The 21,037-nt window shown below is 40.2% G+C and overlaps 1 protein-coding gene across 1 annotated transcript in view; it reads right to left on the reverse strand.

Moving 5' to 3' along the window:
- PDE5A (phosphodiesterase 5A) overlaps positions 1-20,259 on the reverse strand; it is a 99,920-nt gene extending 79,661 nt beyond the window's left edge. The window contains exons 1-2 of the mRNA XM_033060026.2: positions 19,736-20,259; positions 17,553-17,642 (exon numbers count right to left, since the gene is read on the reverse strand). The gene's annotated coding sequence lies outside the window, so the exon portion shown is untranslated. The remainder of the gene's footprint in view (positions 1-17,552; positions 17,643-19,735) is intronic.
- Between the last annotated feature and the right edge of the window lie 778 nt (positions 20,260-21,037).

The raw sequence follows: 21,037 nt of genomic DNA on the forward strand, positions 1-21,037 counted from the left end.
CAGTGCTTTAATCACAATGCATTTCCACTAACCCAAAATGAACCTCAGGCTGTGATCAGGGAAAAAAGGGCTTCTTTATTCAACAAATTTCAAAATTTATTATGTTTATGTTTGACTGAATTATTTATCCATCTCTGGAAACTCAGGGATGACTGAAAAATAGCTCAGAGAACTTTCCATTAAACTCAGGAACATTTGGGTCGTGTTTTCACAATCCAGTTTCCCCCAAAACTGCTTCTTGTCCCTGAAACTGAAATTGTTGAATGACAGGAAGGTGAGCTAAAAACCTCTTAGCAGATCTCAACAATTTCCTTGACAGTGTTGGCAAGCAACAGGACCAGCTGTAAATGAAGGATGAATTGAAGTCAGGGGAACAAAAAAAATTTTTGCCCTTCTGCCCTTCTCTCTGGGTGGCCCTGCCTCCCTTGGGTGCCATCCCTTCAGGCAATACAAATGAGTGAAGTAATGAAATTAGAAGAGTCTTGGCTGATTTCACAAGGAAAGGATATTGTCCACAATGGCTTCAAGTCTTACTATTTGACATAAAAAGAGTGTTCTCTATACAGGAGTATACCCCATGAGCTATAGGATGGTTTTTCTGAGGAGAATCAGAGCTCAGTTTGAAATTAATATCATTTGAAATGATAATAATTAAAAATAGCACATGCTGATTGCATTGCAGCCGCATGGAGAACATGTGTTACAGAGAGCAGCTGTGCATATTGCTGTGAGTATTTTGCACTTTCAGTACAGGTTAGCTGGGTAATGTTAAATAGAAGGTGTTTTGATGCAAACCTGTGCTGATTTTACCTTGTAACTGATTCATCAGCTAAAAGAACTTTTAAAATCTGTTAATTTTTAAAGTTCACCTCTACAGGTTGAGTATATTTGAATAACTGAAATAAAACATCTCTGTACACAAAAGGGAACAAAAATATGCCTAGAGCATACCCAGACTTCATTCACTATGCCTGCAACTCAAACTTTTCCTCTGAAAAGCAGAGCAGAGCTATGTAGCTCCACAGAGTCATGTTAATAGTGTCATTAATCTTCCCTGCAGTAATCTCTACCTCTCAGCTTTTACACATTCAGCACCTGGGGCAGATTTGACCTGACAAGTTTGTCCTTGAATCCTATAATTTACAAAGTCCATGTTAAAAAAAGCCTCGTGTATTATCAGCACTGCTGCGTTTTATCAAATAACTGCCACCAGCTCCTGCCTGAAATAGTTCATTTGCAAAGCTGTTGCCACCAAACTGTGGAAAGCAACCATCAGTCAAGGGCTTGTTTTGGTCCCTTTTTCACAGCAAGAGCAAATGAACTGCAGATGGAGCACTGTTTATACTTTCCCATCATCTCCGAGCGCCAGGAGCTGCCACCGTGATGTCACTGCAGTTGGGCAGGACAGAGAAGGCAGCAAGACTGGAAATATTTATTTATTGGGTTAAGGCTAGTTTGACTTGTGCTATAGAAAGAACACCAAGGGGCTGGAAATGCAAGGTACATGACCTCATTTTTTTGTGTAGAGACACCACATGAGGAAAAAAGTTTGATGCATCTGCTGATCAAATGGAAAATAGAAAGAACTTGTTTTTAGATTTTGTGTCAGTAGGAACCTTTGCTTGTTTGGGTGCACCCATCTTTGGAAGCAGCTGTTTACTGACTGGCTTGTGTTGTGCATGAAGCAGAGCAACACAAACTGAGAAAACTCATGATTGACTTTTTCACTTCCTATAGCAGGCTTCATCCATGAAACTGTGCTTGCAGCTGGAATGCTGTAAGTCACACCAGTGACTGAGACAATGACAGCCATTGGAAAAATCTGATAACAGAGAGCACACAAGCAGTGATAAAGCAAACAAATCAAGCTTATGGTGTCACAAAAGGAACTTTGTATACCTGGCCAGAAAACAATATGACTTACAGAATTTCTTCCTCATTGTCTAGTCAGTGTTTTGTGTTGCTAATTGTAAAAGCTGCAACCAAAGCATGTGAGTCTACTGCAATATTCTCTATTAGGCAAAGATCTCTAAGAAGCTTTATATGAAACTGTGCTCTCCTAAGCAGAGTTCATTTCAGCTAAACCAGTGTCTCATAGAAATGTGGGAATGAGTTCTTCATACGGCACCCCATGTAGGGAGTACAAATGTCCTTTGTTTTTACTTTAATAATGAACTTTCAAGGCATCTATGCTAAATGATTTTGTTCTGCCTGTAGTGTTTAGTACTCAATTTCATTGCTGTCTGTAGGAAAGTGCATTATTATGTGTTTAATGGTCACTTAAGGCTCACTTAAAGTTTTTATTTCAGTATGCTTATTAATAGCGCACAGCTTATTTCTGGAGAGGTTCCATTCTGCTATTTGTGTTTAACTAATGTTTAAAAAATATGTGAAATTTTAAAGATGTTGGTAATATCTCTGAATATTTATGTTGGAAGGGATTTCAGGAAGTGATTTAGTTCCATTCCTCTGCTCTAGGCAGGGCTAATGTCGACGTTAGAACAGGATCTCGTGGCCTTTTGCAGTCATATTCTTGGTGCCTGACTCGAGGTTTCCCAGCCCCTCCAGTGCCTCTCTGTTGAGCCTCAGGGAAATGTGCTCAGTGCAGCCACTCAGTTCAGCTCCCAGGCAGCCTTCAGAAGGCTTTGGGAGCAGAGCTGGGTCCCAGGTGCTGTGACCAGTGATTGTGCATCTGCCAGTGTGTGCCTGAACGCCTTTTCCATCACATTTGGCTTTCCTGCACTGAGCCGGTGCTTTAAGGCACAGGAGAGTAAATGTTCTGTGTGGTTCCATAGGGAGAAAAAACATACATCCTGTGGGATGGAATTTACTAAATTATCAGGAGGGACAGCTAGGAAGATATTTTGGGAGTCAAAACCAATAATGAACTTGCTTTCTATTCACTTGATCCAGGGGGTTTTTCTGCTCCTACTTCATCACCCCTTCTGTCACTAATATTCCTTCCCTGAGTAGTTAGGCTTGCATTAATCCCTCTGGCTGGCAGGAAAATCCTGATTTTCAATATCACTGAAGTAAATACAACCTATATCTTAATCTCTCATATTTTTTTACTTCAGAACTACTAGCCTCCTTTCCAGACTTGGGGAAAATGTAGGTTATTCCACCCAGAGGGTTTCCTTGGTTCTGCTCAGCTGGAGATGTAAAAAATTAGAAGAGAATGCAGGAAAATGGGGTCATATGAGAAGTCTGTAAAAAAGTTCCCTTTGCTGGGCAATGTCCCATGATAATTGTGACACTGAGCATCTCTCCTGCTCTGTGGCCAGGAGGAAACAATGACATACTCCAAGTCACAGGAAAAGGAGAGCAGCCACTGTGGTGCAGCTACAAACCTGCATAGGGGAGGACTAGCCTGGGTAATTTAAAAGATGTTTTTACCCTCAGGCCTAACTTTGGCTAGGCTGAGGTAAATCAGGCATGACTTTACTGACATCAAAGGCCCTGTTCCACATGTTCTAGCTTCATCTCTTGAAACTGAGGTCAAACCCATTAACTTTTCTAGGCAAGTTCTGCCCAAAATTAGTGGGTGGAGCAAGCTCAAGCCTATGATTTTATTATTTTCACTTGAACACTTGCACAATTTGGTATTCACATCTGGCTTTGTCTTTTAAAGGGCATTTTTTTGGCATCTGAACTGGCAATTGTCTGCCCACAACTATTCAGCTGCCCAGTTTCAGATGGGGTGAGTTAGGGGTAGGCCAGCTTGAGAAATACAGATGCAAAGGAGTATGCAGTAATTTTTAGTATTCTGTAAGGCAACTGTATTGGAGTCTAAGGGTCAAGATTCAGCCTGTTATAAAAATGGAGCTCATTTTTTGCCTGTACCAATTTTCTTCTTTCACTTTAATTTAAAGTTAGTGAGCCATATGCAGAGCAGTGATGAAATTCTCATGGTAAATGCCTGTGACCTTATTTTGAATAAACTATAACATTTTTCATTGTGATAAAAAGTAAGCATTGGGGAACTGCTGAGGTGCAGGTCCCAGCTGAGGTGGTTGTGCTTAGCTGCATGTCACTCTTAGCTGGAAACTGATTTCACATTGCTTTAGAAGCAGGGAATGACTTTAGCAACATGCTACCTTAGATATTTCTAGTAAATAGAAATTTAGTTGCAGTTGCTAAAGTGGGTGTTTGATGCATTCCCATGCAATACCAAGGGAAGGAGCTGAGCTGTAAGATGGAGTAAACTTAGCAAATACCCTCCTGAAACTCTGCAAAGCCCAGGAGTCAGGGTGGGCTGTATTAAAAATTCTCAGCCACCAGGTGGCAATGAGCTGTGGTGCTGTGGCTGGGGACACGGGAGGACCAGGCACTGCAGGATCTGAGAATTGCATGGGAGAAGCCATATTCCAGAGGAGCACACTCCTTAGGGCCTCTGATGGATCTCAGCACTGCCAGTGACTGCAGTTTTTTCAATCCAGTTGGTGTGAATCAGTTTCCATTCCCTGGGTAGTCTTTTGTCATTTGCCACTTTATAATGTCATGTTTTAACACTCTCCATGTTCTTTGGGAAGCAACCACATTCTGTTATTTCAGCTGTGAGCCTGATCATCTACTGAAGTGGTGATGGATGTTTCAAAGACAATGGCAATTATCATGTGCAGTTCTGCTGAGCTGGAAATCTCCTGCAGTCAGTCTATCCTGTTACCAGCAATAAGGAATAAGAGCATGTGGAGTACTGTGCTCACCCAGAAAAGAGATGGTGATAACTTAAGAATGAGTTCTGAGAGACATATTTGCTTCTGGCCTATCCTGAGGTTGTAACTTTTTCAGAGAAAACCAGTAAAGTTATTAATTAGGATTTTTTTTTCTATTGAGATAAGAAAATAACCTTCAAGAACACCAGCAGAGCTCAGCACTTCTCCCAAGTTGCAGTGAGGTCAGCATTAGGAATTCCTCATTTTATGGGATGCTCTGGGAACTCTTTATCCATTTGGAGGAAGGCATTCCTCTGTAGGTGTCACACTCCAGCTGAGCACTTTCATTAGTAGTAGAATGCTGCTTCAGCAGCACTCAGGGCTTCACAGGCATGTCCTTAACATCTGAGAGGAAACTGCTTCTGAAGGAGCCCCATGTCGTGTTCTTCACTTTGAGATCCTAGCAGGGCAATGTGAGCCAGCAGAACTGACAGCTGTGTGGTGCAGGAAGTCTAGTGTTAGGTGGTATGTACTGCAAATGCCTCCTACAAAAATGATACTGGAAGGGAAGTTGCTGTAGCAAAGCTGAACACACACAGAAAGCAGTGATGTTGCAGACACTCATGCAAGTTGATTTCTTCTGTGTCTATGATGGTATCAGCCTTCAGTTACATGGCAATCCTACAGTTTTCTCCCATTTTCTGCTTATTTTTTTTTGTGCAGCCAAAATATATCCAAGTAAAGCTCTGACTAAAACATCTTGAGATAATGACACTTGAGCATAAGTTCTTGTATGCCCAGGTTCAGCTCCAGTCACCATTTTGAAAGCACATACAATAACAATATACTGCCTTTGGTAAAACAGTGTGATCTAACCAGGTAAAGATGAGAAAACCCCATAGAAAGTTTAGAAAGAGCAGGGAATTCAAAAGCCAGGAAAAGACATGGAAACAGTGGAAAGATTGAATTTCATGTAACACGCAGCAGTCTCAGCGTGCACGTTGCCTGGCCAAGGTAAACCACACAATAAGTTACTGTACAAACAGAGAATCATGAAGTGTGTGATCCTTTAATCTTGAGGTGGCATCAGTGTAGTTCTGTTCTAATTAGCTTGTTATGGATAGAAGGAGCTAATGTGGTTCCAGTTCCTGAAGAGGCATGGTAGCTTCTAATTGTTGGAAAACAGATAAAGGCTGTTCTATGGTTCCACAGGCATGCCTAAAATCCAGCTGTCAGGAGTATTTCTATTTAGCTATGGTTTGGAAGGTGTTTAAGGGGAACAGCAGTTTAATGGAGCATCTGGATCTCATTGCAGGGCTGCTTTTTGTTTTTGTGTTTCTTAATTTATTATTACACTTTCCAGCTGGGTGCATAGAAGCACAAAAGAGACGAGAACACAGCCCCAAGTCACAAAGCAAATTTGTATTCCAGCTTAAACTTGGACATTTCCTATTGCCTTTTACTTAAAATATTAAATGTTAGAGCTTCCAATACTACTTGATGATGTTTTTACTTGTCTTTTGAAGCTTAACTTATGATTAATATATTAACATTCCTTGTTTCAAAAACAATTTTTAAAAGATATTATAGAAGGCACTTTTTTTTCCAGCTTTGTTTTGCTCCACTGCTGCTGTTTTGTAGAAATAGTTGCTATCTATTTTTTTGTTCAGGAGAATGTCAGGGGTGTGTTTGTGATTTGAGGACTCCTGGAGCTACTCTGTAAAATGTGCTGTATGTTATGGGTAATCGATACTTGACTCTTAATATGGATAAAGAAATAGCAGAACATGCCAGCTATTGACTGCATTATGTTGTTTACCCTGGTTATGAGCCTTCCAGGCTGTTCATCCTCTCACTGTCCATTCTCCAGTGATTTCTAATAAACTTTTGCTTTGAAAAAAAAAGGCAAGGGGCTGCAGTCACATCCATGTTCTGATCATTGCCTTCTGTATTCCTCCCTCACAGGACCCAAGTTTGTTGTCCTCCCACTCTGTTAAACTGTGCCAAAATACAGACTGTAATTGAGAAATAATGTATTAATGCTCCTGTAAGGAAATCAGGAAATCCAAAAGGAAATTCCGCTTGTAAGTCTCTTAAATTCTGTTAAGGCAAACTGTGTATCTGGTTGTTTGCTTGGAGGGGAAAACTGAAGCCCAGCCACTTAAGTTAAAGGTGTGTGTGACCTTGGCTGTGTTTACTGCTTAGATAAGTTCTTGCCATTTCTGATATCTGTGCATCATGTCCTTGGAACTGCTATGTAATGCAGCCAAATCATTTCCATGGGCGTGAAGTGGAAAGAAATTTATCCCAGTGTGTAATCTGAATGAGATACACAGTTTTACAAGAGATTAAAGAAGGCTCTTGAGACAGTAAATAGAAATATGCCCAGAAGCAGCCATTTGGGTGTCAGGTCTTTAGATTTATATTCATGCTCACAGATCTAATTACTGCTGGTGAACTGGAAATATCTGTACCAGCTCCACTCTTCCCTAATGTGCTGCTGATCACAGCTGTATAAAGCCAGAGAGTGAAAAACCAGCAAGTGCTTGTCAAACCTCAAACACTAGCCCAATTTCTTTTTGTTCATGATCCATGCAGAAAAAGGCAGGGGTGATTCCAATTACTTTTTATCACATCAATGAAATGGGATAATTTCTGTGAGTTTTGTAGAACAAGATGTTACCTAATGCAAATTACAGCAGCCACATGGGTGTTTCATCAGAGGAGCTGTTCATCCAGCCATAACCATTGGAATATTTTTTCACCTTTTCCTCCTGCTTCACCCTTGAAGTGCTGCTGGGGTCAAATAATGTGAGGTAAAGCAAAAAACCTACAAGAGCAGAAAGGAGACTCATGAGAGCTGTGGGTTTTATCCACTGAATTGGTGACAAACCCTGCAAGGTGGATGGGACCTAATTCTAACAATGTGGTTCTCATACAGCTGCAAGTGTGATGGTTCCTTCTCACATTTCTGCATTTTTCCTGCAGCTCTGAGTATTGCAGGACAATGCCTTATCCCTGTGTGTCTTTGCTCTGTTTACTGAAATTCTCATGCCATCAGCACAGATTCATGTTTTTCTCTCACCTGGCAATACTTAGAGCATTGTCAGGATCTGAAACTCTCCACTTCACTGGGCAACCATCAGTAAATGCACAAGTTCTCACTTTGGAAAACTCCTTGGATGCTGTTGGGATGGATGTGAGCCCTTCTGGCTGTGTCAGCCAAAAAGGCAGCAGACAAACACAGGGAGAAGAGCATGCTAAGAAGTGCTGGAAAGCAGCAGGCTGCCAAATGAGAGCATGCAGAGCATGGTGCTTTAAAGAGTGCTGGAATTTGTTACTTTATGCTAATTTCCTGTGTTTGGAAGGTTTTTTTGAAGCTTAAGTGGCACTGGAGACAGTAGTGATGATGAGCTGGAGACAAACATAGCTTGCGTGCAGTCCTCAATCTCCGAAAATTTTGAAACCTGAATCATTTTCTTCTGGGAAAACTTTTAGTGCCAATTATGTTCCAAAAGAATTTCTGAGGCAGCCTGCCCATCCAATTTCTTTATTTTCCAGCTTATAAAATAGCAAGCTGATAGCATGCATCTATCCTTTTGACCCTGTGGAACATAAGGCAATTGAGAAGGCATCGGGCTGCCCCTGGAAGCTGGGTTATGGATTCTGGCCAAAAGCATGGAAGCTGTAATTGGAAGATTTTTCTTCTCTTAATCACGCCTTCATATTTGAACTCTTTCCAGTCTTCCCAAAGAACAAGTCATTAGCCACTCCTTTGGAAGCAGAAAGGCTTGAGGCAGCATAGCTTGAGATTTGTTTGACCTTTCAGGTCTGCCTTCCTCTGAACACAGGATTGTTTCTGCTCTGTGCAATTTGGATTATGCAGGGATTCAAACATCTGAGAGAGTGAGGGAAATGATCATTTTTGGGTCAATGAATGAGATTTTTGGGGAACCTCTCTCTGTTGGCTGGTATGTTTTTCAGGAAGTTTGGTGTCATCAGAGTAGTTGCTGAAGCTACTTGTATGAAAATCTGAGGGGCTTGAATAGGATGTGAAAGTCTGAAAATTCCTTCTGCTAAGGACAGGTCTTATCCTGCGATGTGTGTTGAAGGCAAAAAATACTTCACAGCCCGTTCACAGCAGAAAACATTTAAGAAAAAATCAGTATGCAAAGGGAAAGAGTTAAATTATCAAAAAAATCAGGAAATGGGTTATGGTTATCTGGTTTGACTGTCCAAAAGAAAGAGAACACTGCTTTCCCCAGGCCCAAAAAGAGTTTGCAGGACTGACTCCTGAGAGAAGCTGACCTGATATATATGGAAACAAGAGATTCCTGAAGGAACTGTCTCTGCCAGAAGAGCTGCTGCAGAGATGTTCCTCTGAAATGAAACAACACCATTCCTGTAGGGATTAAAATCTGACTAAAATCACTAATGTTATGGAAAATACTCCAAAACCTACACTATACTGTTCTGCATGCATTTGCTCCAAAATACCCTGAAGAACCAAATGCTGCACCTTAAAGCAAACAATACCAATTCAGTAGTCATATAACATCTTCCAGTCTATGGAAACAAAGGCAGGACAGCTGGTTTAATTAACAGAAAATATGGAATTTGGTTACTATCCTTCAGTGAATGGTTGTCTTACTGATGGTAGGATGGTAATAGCCAACTGTAAGTACCATTTGTACCATGTAACCCTGGGTTACTGTGATTCCCACCCTTCCCCTTGCTGGGGGAATTCAGGTTTGATCTTGAGTAACTGAGACAGAAGTACCAAAGTACAGTAAATCCAACATAATACTTTCTTACCCCAAAATACACATTCCAAAACACTGGAAGAACACAGCTTTTTTTCTTCTTTCTTTTTCTTCCCTGTATTATTTACTCAAAAAACAGATGAAAAATAATACAGTTCAGGAAGCTCATGTGTGATTAAAGGAATGTACTGTGCATACATATTAATATGCAACATAGTTCCAGTGCAATATAGTTCCAATTGTATCAGTGCATGGAGTCAGAGAAGAGACTTCTAAAGGCAGAGCAGGAGTTGCTCCCAGAAATCGAGAGGCAGACAGTCTAAAACAAAACTTGACAGGGATTTTATTTCTACTTTGCATACAAGGCTGTAGCATGTTGAAACCTCATATGCATTCATGCAATATTTGTCTTTCAAGCATGACTAATATTCTGAGAAAAAGGTTTAATATGCAGTTGGAGCCTAAAAGAGACACTTGGAACTTAGGGATAGGCTGTCCTGGAGCCAGGATAACTCTTTTCCTATGTGCAGGTGAGGAGACCAAGGCCTGAGGAGGGCTGGCTATTGGGGGATGTTTTTGGTGACAAAGTGACACTGTCTGTTCTGGAGCTGCCAGGCTGTGCTGATGTAACCTGCTCTGAATGTGCTGCTCTTCTCCAATTTCTCATCAGTTTGAAGGGCTTGCTGGACGTGCCAGGCATGTTGTAGCTGTTGGGGTGCACAACCTCTTTTGAAGTGTCTGTCTCCAGTTTGCATTATCAGGTTACTTTTCTTTCAGGGGCCTGCATAAGAGAGCAAGCCTCTGCCCAGTGCCAATTATAAGTGCAAAGAAAAGCCTTTTTGTTTGGGTTTGCCTTTGATGTGTGTCGAGAGGAAGCGTGCAAACCACACTGCTGGGTTAGCTGACCTCTCTGCGGTGAGTTCCTGTTGCATTTACTTTTCAAATAGCTATAAAAAGTGAAGGGTTTTCAAAGCTGTAATTCCAAATTGTTCCCTGCACAAACCCCAAACAGCTGCACTTTGTGCTGGAAATGCCTTGAAGGCTGAAGGAAGGAGCCTTCCCTCCGGGCCATGTGGATGTTTTACAGCTGTACTGTGGCCTCGAGGTTGAAGTGACTTCCTTGGAGATCCCATCCATCGATGGGCTGGCCAGGCAGCTTTGTGGTCATGAAGGATGACCTTGGTGTGCTGTCCCAAATGCTGCTGTGGGAGGACAAATGTGATGATGGGAGATCTGCACATCCTCACCTTCAGGGGTGCCTTTCAGCACCCCCACCTCTCATTGCTCACACTCCCTGCATTTGGGGCTCTCCTAATCCATGGGGACAGGTCTGGCCAGCCCAGAGGGAGCATGCCCGGGGCTGGGGAGCAGGAATCTCTGCCAGCCCGAGGTGCTGGGCTCCATTAACTCTGTGGGGAAGCACTGGAGTCCTGGGCTGAGACTGTGCTGACACCAGGTCTTGTTCCTGGTCTCTCAAGTAGTTTTTTAAAATACCCTGAACTTTCTCAAGCAGCTCTGAAAGCCCCGACTCTGACATCTGCTTCACAATTATCTGACAACTAATTTGATAAAAGCTGTGCAATTAACAGGCTGAATTCATGGAGCTCGTTTTCTTCAGGGCCTCATCTGAAGGCTTTGCAGGTCTTAATGGGCAGAACTTTGCAGATGCTGCACTGATCCACTAAGCTCTTCTCTAATATTGTTTAAAAGTAATTACCCTCCCCATGTTGTTTCTGCTTTGCTATTTCTAACCTATGCAAATTCAGGAAGCTGCCTTGTGCACATGATTATAAATTGCTGGCTGGGGTGAGATACCTAACAGGCAGCTAAAATACAATAAAATATTAAATGCATTTTCATATTGTGCATATTCTGTTTACATATTATTCACCAGGGACTCTGAATTTGCTTCACAATAATAACCATGAATGGAAAAAATTCTTTTCTCAGTAATGAGCAGATATAGCAGAAGGGTTTTGGCATATAGTTCTTCCCTTAAAGAATTTTGCCTCAAAAGGATATGAAGAAAATCTCAATAAAATATTAAAATTTGACCTATTGCTGATTATGTTCAAAAAGCAGAGGAGAAAGCAATGGCAGGAATGTAACAGGAGACAGAAGGAAAGTTAGGGTGCCAAGTGTATCCCTTAAAAATTAAATTTTTCTGACTTGTTATTAAGAAGAACAGCAGGTTTCATTAGTGGCATATAAACAACACTGAAACCTGGAAGTGACAATTAGGAGCAGCCCACGGCTTGTTAAGTCCATGATAGAAGGTTATAATTCATATGCCATCTGGATGTGGAAATTTTGTTGAAGGCTGCTCTCAACATGAGCTCATCACTTGGTCCAAAATATTCTCCTGCAGGAACATGTCTCAAAGAACAGCAAGAGAACTGAGAGGTAACAATTTTCAGGATAAAAATCAATAAATTCTGTGAATGAAGGTGATGACTTTATTTTCATCTTTGACCTATTGATTTTACTCTGAATTCAAAAGTTTCACTTAGATCCTGAAGTCTGAGTGCTCTCTTGTTTCTTCCTGACCAGGACTGGTGATCTTTTATACTGTGCCATGTGCCACAGCCAAAAGTCCTGCCACGGACTTCACCTACAAAACTCATTCTGAATACCTGGCAGGAAACCGAAAATGGGAGAAAAACATAAAAATTAAATACTAAAGACAGCTTGATGGAATCTACCAGCTCATCTGACATATAAGAAAAGATGGGAAAACTTGTTACATTTAGGCTAATAAAATAGAAGGCAGATGATGTGTCATACATAGGACATAACAGAAGGTAAATGCTAGTGAGAAAAGATCATTTAAGTGATAGAACTGGAACATGAAAAACTTCATGGTGACTAAAAGCCACTTTAGATTTTAAGTAGAAGTGGTCATTAATTTTTAAAGCAGGGAAAGCCCAGAGCCTTGCAGAAATTTCACTTCAGGAATTGTCTGAAACAAATCAGTTTAAATTAGCATTTAACAGAGAGAAAATGCCTGTACAAGTGGTAGCAGCAATTAAACTTTCAGGGGGGCTTCCAAGCAGAACTGAAATCCCAGATGATGAGCTCATTTTGTTAAACACAGCACATTACTTATAGAAATGTTAGGATAAGTTATGGACCTGAAGTAATCCAATGTGGATGTCAATTATTTGAGGATTCTGGAATTAAACCCAGACTTTTCTGATAGCTGTGGTTGTCTCCACATTGTTTTGGAGTGTTTGACCTTTAATAATATTTGCTGAACTGGATGTCTATGGCCACAATATCACACAGTGTATTTTGGAGTTGTGCAAAGCTGAGCTCACCAAGGGCACCCACAACCCCCAGCCTGATCCATGGACAGTGACTGATGTCAGCCCACACAAACAATCTGATTTTCATATATCCTGAAAATGCTCTCTGCTTGCGTGGACATGACAAAGTAAGTCATCAGTTTTCCTGCTCTCACCAGTCATCTTCACAGTGGCATTTCCCAAAGATGTGTTCTCAGCTGAGATTCACCCATTAGTCATGCTGCTGATTCAGCCAGGCTTCCCAAAGCCTGGCCTATGTCTTATCAGTTTCTTCCTTGTGCATCCTTTTCTTTGAATTATTGCTGATCCAACTCTGTATTAAAGTAATTCTGTGCACATACAGTGTATTTTATACTAACAAACACATTTGCTTATTTTGCTAAAGACCCTCAGGAATAATCTTTAATTTTTAAAAAAATACTTCATGAAAATGATAGTTCCCACTGAAAATGCTGGGACTGTCCCAACAGAACATTAAATTACACGAGATTTAGGTACTACAGGATCCTCCCCTTAGCACGGGAAACTCATAAAAGAAGCCTTAATTAGTTTCAGCCCAGTTCAAACTGAGTCTCACTATCACACCAGCTCCATAGTGTTGTTTTCAGAATAAAAACCTGTGAAAATCAGAGCTGGGGACCTCAAAGTCAGTGAGGCCATTCTTGAGGATTTAATCATTGCATATATTTGGAACACTGACATTTTCAGTCTTCTGAGTATTGTGAGAATCACAACTTTAGTCGTGCCTAAAAGTAAACCTTATAGAAATATTCCTACAAACTTGAAGTCATGTAGCAGATAGATTTAGGGTTGGGAAGACATCATTCTGTTTGAAATTCTGTTTGTTTTCTTTTTAAAAAACAGGGTCATATCAGAAACAAGTTTTCCCCTTTAATTTATCAAGAAAATGGAAACATTTATTGAAAATACTATGTTGGTAAAAATACTGTTCTCATATTTTAATCCTCCTTATTTTCTGTTATATTTTGTTTTCTGTGAAGCACAGTCTGCACAAAGAAATTCAGCTGCAGAAACCATTGTTTAAAGTGGGAAGCTGAGACTTTGTGACAAATTGCAAATAGCTAACTTGAAAAAGTGCTCCCTGGTATCTTCTCCTGAATGAAAAAGAACACATCTCTTCTGACATGTGTTCTTGCTATCTGCTGATCTCAGCATTTAAGAATGTTTCAGAATAGGACAGGACTGTGTTAAGGGAACTTGGATGAGTAAATCCTCTTGTGGCTCTTTAGGAAGTTATAATCTGCAAAAGGACTTCACTTGAAGGAATCTCTTCTATTTAGAAAGCAAAAAGGGAAAATTAAAACTCCCTATTGCACACAGCTTGATATCTGATTTTTCCCCTCATGTGTAGCCAGATTTTTCTGAAGGAAAAACTTTAATGATAATTACTTTTTTCCATAGCAGAGCAAGGATTTTTTGAACAGATGCTGACTGATTCCGTTCTGTGCAATTGGACTGGTGGCTCTCAGAGAACTTGTTCAGAGCTGCCAAGTTATGAAATGTTTGAGGTACAAGCAGAGTGTGAATAAAGCTTTTATTGCTTTGAACAAGACATCTCGGCTCAAAATTCCCTTGCTTACATTTGTGTGGATATTAATGACCTGTTAGTTGAATGTGGATATAAAAATGTCAGATGGACTAAAGCAGAACAAATCATATTTCTCCTTAGCTTTGCCCTTTAAATGTTTTATGGTTACTATCACTGGGCTTCCCTCCTCTTCTCATGTTTTGTGTTTACTGGCTGTTACATGGTCACCTTTTCAAATACAGATACAGCCACAAATCAGTGGCTGCTTTTATTGTCATTTCTATCAACAGAGTTGTTGTCTCTGCTTTCAGAGATGAGGGAATAATTTCTAAATGGGATGAGTGAAGAACTCCTTGTATTCTTCTTTATGTTTAAGTTGATAGCTCTGAAAAATAGCAGGTTTCTCAGGGTGTAAAATCTTTCAGATATTCTAGGAAAAGCTTCAATTATCCTCTTAAAATTTGTCTCAAGTCTTTAAATAATATGGTTGTATTTTCAAATTCTAGATTATACTTTTATATAATATATACTTTATATATACTTTATATCCTTTATATAACTTTTATACTCTTATGTTTGCCATTCTTTTTTTCTAAAGAAAGTTTGATCATTTAATTTGATAATGATTAAAAAATTAGTGATATGACCAGTTTTAAAGTTTTCCTCTATTCTTTTTTTCTTCTCTCAATGTGATTTTGTAAGTGAAGACAAGTAGGAAAGGCAAATATGGAAGAATTTTGTGTTTCAGAAAGGAAACTGATGTGTTTAAATACATTGAATGAGAAAATGAAGTTTCACTATTTTATATAAAATGACTGTATCCTTTTCAACCAGACCTTCCTACTTATTCATGATATGACTTAAGCAATTACACAGCATTTAAGGAATGATAACTAATGCTAGAAATTGCACAGTGAATTCAAAGGTTGCTCCCTTCGTGGTGCTGCAGCACAACCCTGATCTGAACAAGATCCTGGGCAGTAATGCTGAGCAAGTTCAGTGTTACAACAGCATCATGTTTTGCTCTTCTTGTCACTACAGCTTCCAAAGGCTGTAAAATCCTCCTGTGTTTCTGATCCTTCTCATAATATGGTTGTGTGATACTCTAATGGTGCAAGAGTTGTGTCAGCACCCTGTGAGCCAACATCTGCAAGCCATTAATGCTTCGTGGAGCACAGCATGGCACAGATAGGTGCCACTGATGCATCTGAAAAGAGCAAAATGTCTCTGTTGTGCCCTGGTAGAGTGGGTGATGGCCAGGGGAAGGCTGGGAATCTCTCAGGATCCTTCAGACAGACTCCTGGCATGAATACAATGGCTGAGCCTATAACATGACCAGGAACCTGAATGCTCCTTGTGAAGAGGATGTGAATTATTGCTCTCCTGGTTTTTGTTTATTCGCGATCTGTTAGTGACAGTCCGGTCTGTAAAAAGTGACAGCTACATCTGTGGGGATAAATCACCCATCTGAAACCAAATATTTTTAACTTAATTGGGTATCTTGCATTGTATTTGATTTATTCATGTGCACAAAAGCTCTGTGGCACACGGCAGCAGTCACAGAGGATGTCTTGTTACATGTGACATGAATGATATAAGAGTATTTTTCCATGCTGACATGGTTCATCTGCTCAAACTTAAAGAACTTATTTAGCAAGCCATACACATTTTTTCATCTTTCCTTTATTCTCTTGTAGTGGTAGCATGCATTAATTATTCAGCTTCACTTCAAACCCAAATATTTTAAATGCACATCTTGTGGGATGATTTATGCAAGACCAATTGTGTCTGATTAGTACATATTTTCCACAGAATCTAGAAAAGCTCGCTAAAAGTCAAAAAGAATTGTAGCTTTTCATTGCTACTTTCTTCTGGACATTTTCTTTGTTTATTAATATCATAACTGGCAACCCTGATCAAAGTCCCTTAACTCTCCTGGTTCTGCTAAGAGCTGGAACTGCTCAGGCCAGACAAAATGCAGAAGACACAAGTAGAAGTGATGCTGTATTTTTTTTTCCAGAGTGCCTGCAGCTATGATTTTCCACTCAGTGAAAATTTTTGCCCCAAAGGAATGAAGAGTAGGCAGATGCTCAGAGAACAAGTGATATGGATCTAGGAAGATATTAAGACCTGCAGCTCGTGACAAACTAAAATCCTTTGCAAACAGAATTACAATTAGCTGTGTTCTGATGGGATTTCTGAGGACTCAGAGAATTCTTGGTGGTTCAGAAGGAGAATTTTAACTTCTCCTAATATGCCTCGTTTTCTGTCAGCTATGCAGAGGCAATGGAAAACATTTGTCAAAACAGATGGCAGGTTTAGCCCCCTGCCACTGAATACAAATGGGAAGTTCAGGGTCCAGTTAATGGCTGCTGAGCCAAGAAACATTTGGAAACTTAGTTTAGCATTGAATAGACCCCAAAGAATACAATTTACAGGCTGCAGTTCCAGGACGCCGGGGCTATGGCCAAACTCGGAACAGTCATTTCACAGCTCATGCTTCCAGCCAGAGCAAAGAACTGCTGAGGTGCACAAAAACTGAGATGTAGCAGCTAACATGGTTTTCAGGATTTTTGAGAAGACATGTCTGACAGCTGCTTCAGCCCAGCAGAACACTTCTTTGCCCGGTGCTTCCTGATATTTTACTGCCACTCAGTTGCTTTCCCTACACTAAAATAAATATTATCTGAAAAGCAGTCATGTGCATAAAATATACAAGGAGACAAAATGTGAAAATCTCTGTTTTTTCTATTAAATCATACTGGCATGTTACACTGAAGTAAGTTTCACAGAATCTCTATGTAAATTGTGGAAACTATGATCTGTGGAGCTGAAAGGTTTTAATTGCCAGTGGCATAACTACTGAAAGCAAAACAGTCACAGAGATGTTTTACATGCATCCAGTGAAACAAATACTGGGATAATTTGTGCTGATTAATAATGAAAAAGGTTCTTGCTATGGCTGAAACAATTTACTGTTAAATAAGCAGATGTAACTTGCTCGAGTTTGGAATAAGAACATAGAGAAAGCTCCTACAAAGTGATTTTAATAATGATCTGTGCCTCTATACAGACCCTAATCAAGATCCTAAGAATTTAATCATATAATAGATTAGAAAGATCGATTTTTCCTATGGAATGGGTACTCACTGCAGTGCAGTAAGTGCAAGGTTAAACTGCACCATGTCTGTCTCTGCCTTTGGATCCCTTGTCTGTATATCAGGAATTAAGCATTTAATTAAAAGACCAGAAGTGTAGCACTGTTGAAAACACAACTGACCTCTCAGCCTTGCACACAAGTCCCTGTCACCAGGTTCAGAATGTTGCTTCCCAGTCGAGTCTTGCTGAGCTCCCCTCTTCTTTCTTCACACTGAGGAGAATGTACAGCAGCAAATTAAAATCAAGAGCAAAGATAATTTTGTGGCTGATAATTATCAGACTATCCATATTTTTTCCACAGTTTCACAGGAATGACTTCCTAAGGATTAGATAAGGCTACCTGACTATTTTACTTCTTTTTCCTTCTGGAATTTCATGAACCTACGGGATGGATGTCATGAGTAAATCCAAGTTGCTGTTAACTATATCTTAAGGTAAGCTGTTAAACACCCAATATTATTACTTTTTTTTGTTTATTTGGGGATGTAAAGAGGCATTGATGTGCATTATACCCTGAGTAACTTGCAAGTGTGTATGGAACAATGGCAGGTCCTTAATTTCTATACCTGTGGTTTCAGACTGGACCTAGAGACCAAATTAAATAATTAAAGTCCAGATAATCTTATCAAGATGTGCAATTCTTCCTCTTCAAAACCCTTGTGATCTTTATGCAACAAATTTGGCCAATATGTCACCATTGCTTCCCACAAAGCAGAACTGGGAGATCCATGAAGAAAGCTGTTAAGTGTTCCCTGAGGATTCAGGCACGGATGATCAGTGCAGCAGCAGGCAGATGTTAACACACCTCAGTTGGCAGGAAGATTCAATTTTTAAAAGACTGTGTGTTCCAAATACCTGTGGCAGATGTACAGTGAAGCCCACAGAGCTGTGGGGATAATCACTAATACTGAGGTCTTGGATCTTCCTGACAGATAACAGCTTGCTGTAGCGGCTGTCTCCAGAGGGCTGCTGTTATTTGGAGGCAGCACATTTCAGTGCCTCTTTTCTTGACAGTACCTGGGATTAATTTAGTCTACTGTTGTCTAAAGATCCCTGTGGACAAGGATCTATCTTGAAGGAAAAGGCTGCAGAGATCCAAATTGAGTGGCAAAGAATCGTGGTTGCCAAATTTGTTTACATCGATGGGGTTTTTAGCTGAGACTTTCACTGTGTGGTTTGACACTAAAAAATGTCATTCCTGGATTGAAGCGCTGGGGAACAGTATAAGGGAATAAAAATGGATGTACAGAAGTAGAAAACAACTTCTTTAACTATATCCATCACGTAAAATAGAAAAAAGAAATCATTAAGTGGATTGCATTTTCCCAAGTCTGACTAAGGAACAAGGTATTTCTTGTTGGCTTTGTGAATGCGTTCAGTACTGTGCAAACAAAAGAAATGCTTTTAATACTTCTATAAACTTAGGTTCTGCCACTTTAATCTACCAGTGATTATAATGCAGCATTTTATTTCCTCATTTGTTGTGACTATTGAACCTATGAGCTTAGATAATTTTGTTAAAACACAATTAAAATTTAACAACTTGCTTCGTTATCCTCCTAGTCAAATTTGTCCTCATTTGAAAGGGCTCTTTTCTAATTTTGACTTATTAAATTCTGTGAGAAGGATCAAAGGTGCCCTCCTGTTCCTTATTACAGAGGATCAATGAATCAGATAATTCAAGGTCTGATAAAATATCTCAGTGAACTCTGCTGTATGCAGTAATTATTATGTTATTAGGAATTTTACAGTAAGAGTTAAACTTCCAATCCTTTTGTAAACAGCATCAATACATGCTAAACAAGTCCCTCTTTCCTGAGGAACATGGTTCTGTTTTTGTTTTGAATTTGAAAATGTACCATGTCCTTTTCAGTTGCTAGGCTGTGTGATTTACTAACTGTTCTCGATGGATTGTATTGGCATCCCATCAGGACTGCATTCTAGCCTTCCTCCCTAAAATACAGGCAGTTCTAAGAAAGCAGCACTATTCTTGTGAAAACAGCATTTATATATTTTTCTTGCATGTTTATCCTCAGCATCATCTTACTGGGAACATGTTTAACCTGCCAAAAGCTCTGCTGAACTCTGACTGCAAACCATTCCAAAGTCCAAATTTCTCATGCAAATGCCGTATGACCTCAGGTAGGCAGAGAACTCCAGGTTCTCTGGGCACGTTATCTGCAACTAACTTTACAGTTTTCTGAGCCTTTTGCTGCTGCACATTCAAAGCACTGTTTACTTATTGCCCTTGTCATCTAGTCAGACTGCATAGCTTTGATCCAGGCAGTTTGCTTTCAATCTTACCTCAGGATTCACAACCTCATGGTGCTGAGAAGTCTGACCCAGGCTCCTTATCCTGAAAACCTGGGGCTTTTTGTTTGTTTGATTGACTCCCATGGCTTGCAAGCGATCCAGCTTTTGTTCAGTCGCTGTTCTGGAGGCTGGTGCATGGCTCTGCACGGTTTGGGCTTTCCTTAATCAACATATGGACTATAATATATTGTTTGTTTTGAGGCTGATGTCATGGGAAAAAGTGTTGCTTCAGTCAGTATGGAAACTTGCCCAGATACGTTCGAGTTGTTTCTTCCTTGACTGTAGTATCTGCTAGAAACTTTTCACTTGCCTTCTAATGGTTATTCCTGCTCATCCACAGGCTGTTTCCAGTCCAAATATAGTGCTCCTCGATTGAAAAAATCCAAGAAGCAGTTCTCTTTTTGGCACATGTTTAGCAATCCCAGCTAAATCCCTCCTGAAATGCCATGGTCCAGTTTGTCATAGAAGGTCACAGGCTTGCTGAGGCTGTCCCTCCGGACATTTCAGCGACTTCTGTGTCTGCACAGCTACAAAAACTCAGCTGAAATCTGGAATGTTTTGCAAACCCTTTCTTCCCCTCCCTCCCAAGTGGCTGTGAGGAAGCAGTGACCGAGGGTATCCTCCTGAAACTCCTGCTGACCCTCAGCATGGAATGTGCAGCCAGTTCGGGGTCCTGTGTTTGGGGTTTGTTTTTTGTACTGAGGGAGCCTTTCAGATGATGTTTGGGAATGATTTTAAAAGAACAGCTAAAATGATTTTATTTGCTTGTCTGCATAACTAAAGGATATTAGTCAGGGCAAACTAATGTAACTCCAGTGATATTAATAGAGCTGAGTTAGAACAACTGGAGAATAAGCCCTTAAATTCTAGGGAAATTATAATTGTGCAGGCTGAGTTTCAAAGGCTCTAATGCTGTCTAATAATGTTAGGAGTCTCTAATACCCAAGTAATTCCTAATTAGCTTTTCCTTCTCTGTCAACTCCTCTGTTATGCTTTTTTTGTTGATGCCAGAGTTTCATTGTAAGAAAACAAGAACTCTGCTCAAGATAAACCTGCCCTGAGCTGTGCCTACAGCCATGTAGTACCTGCCCAGGACAAGGGGCTCAGCAGGCTCAGGGATTGCACACTCCCACTGAAACACTCAGAAAATCAAAATGTGTTTCTGCTTTGTAAATACCAACTGGGATTTTTCTGTAACTTCTAACATAGCTGATTAGGAATGGATTTTCCTGGGGACAAAGATACCATTCTAACTTGAGGGTTGTCTCACTGCCAGATTTCAAACTCCTCTTA

The sequence above is a fragment of the Catharus ustulatus genome, chromosome 5 (genome assembly GCF_009819885.2).
Source record: "Catharus ustulatus isolate bCatUst1 chromosome 5, bCatUst1.pri.v2, whole genome shotgun sequence".
Taxonomy (NCBI): domain Eukaryota; kingdom Metazoa; phylum Chordata; class Aves; order Passeriformes; family Turdidae; genus Catharus; species Catharus ustulatus.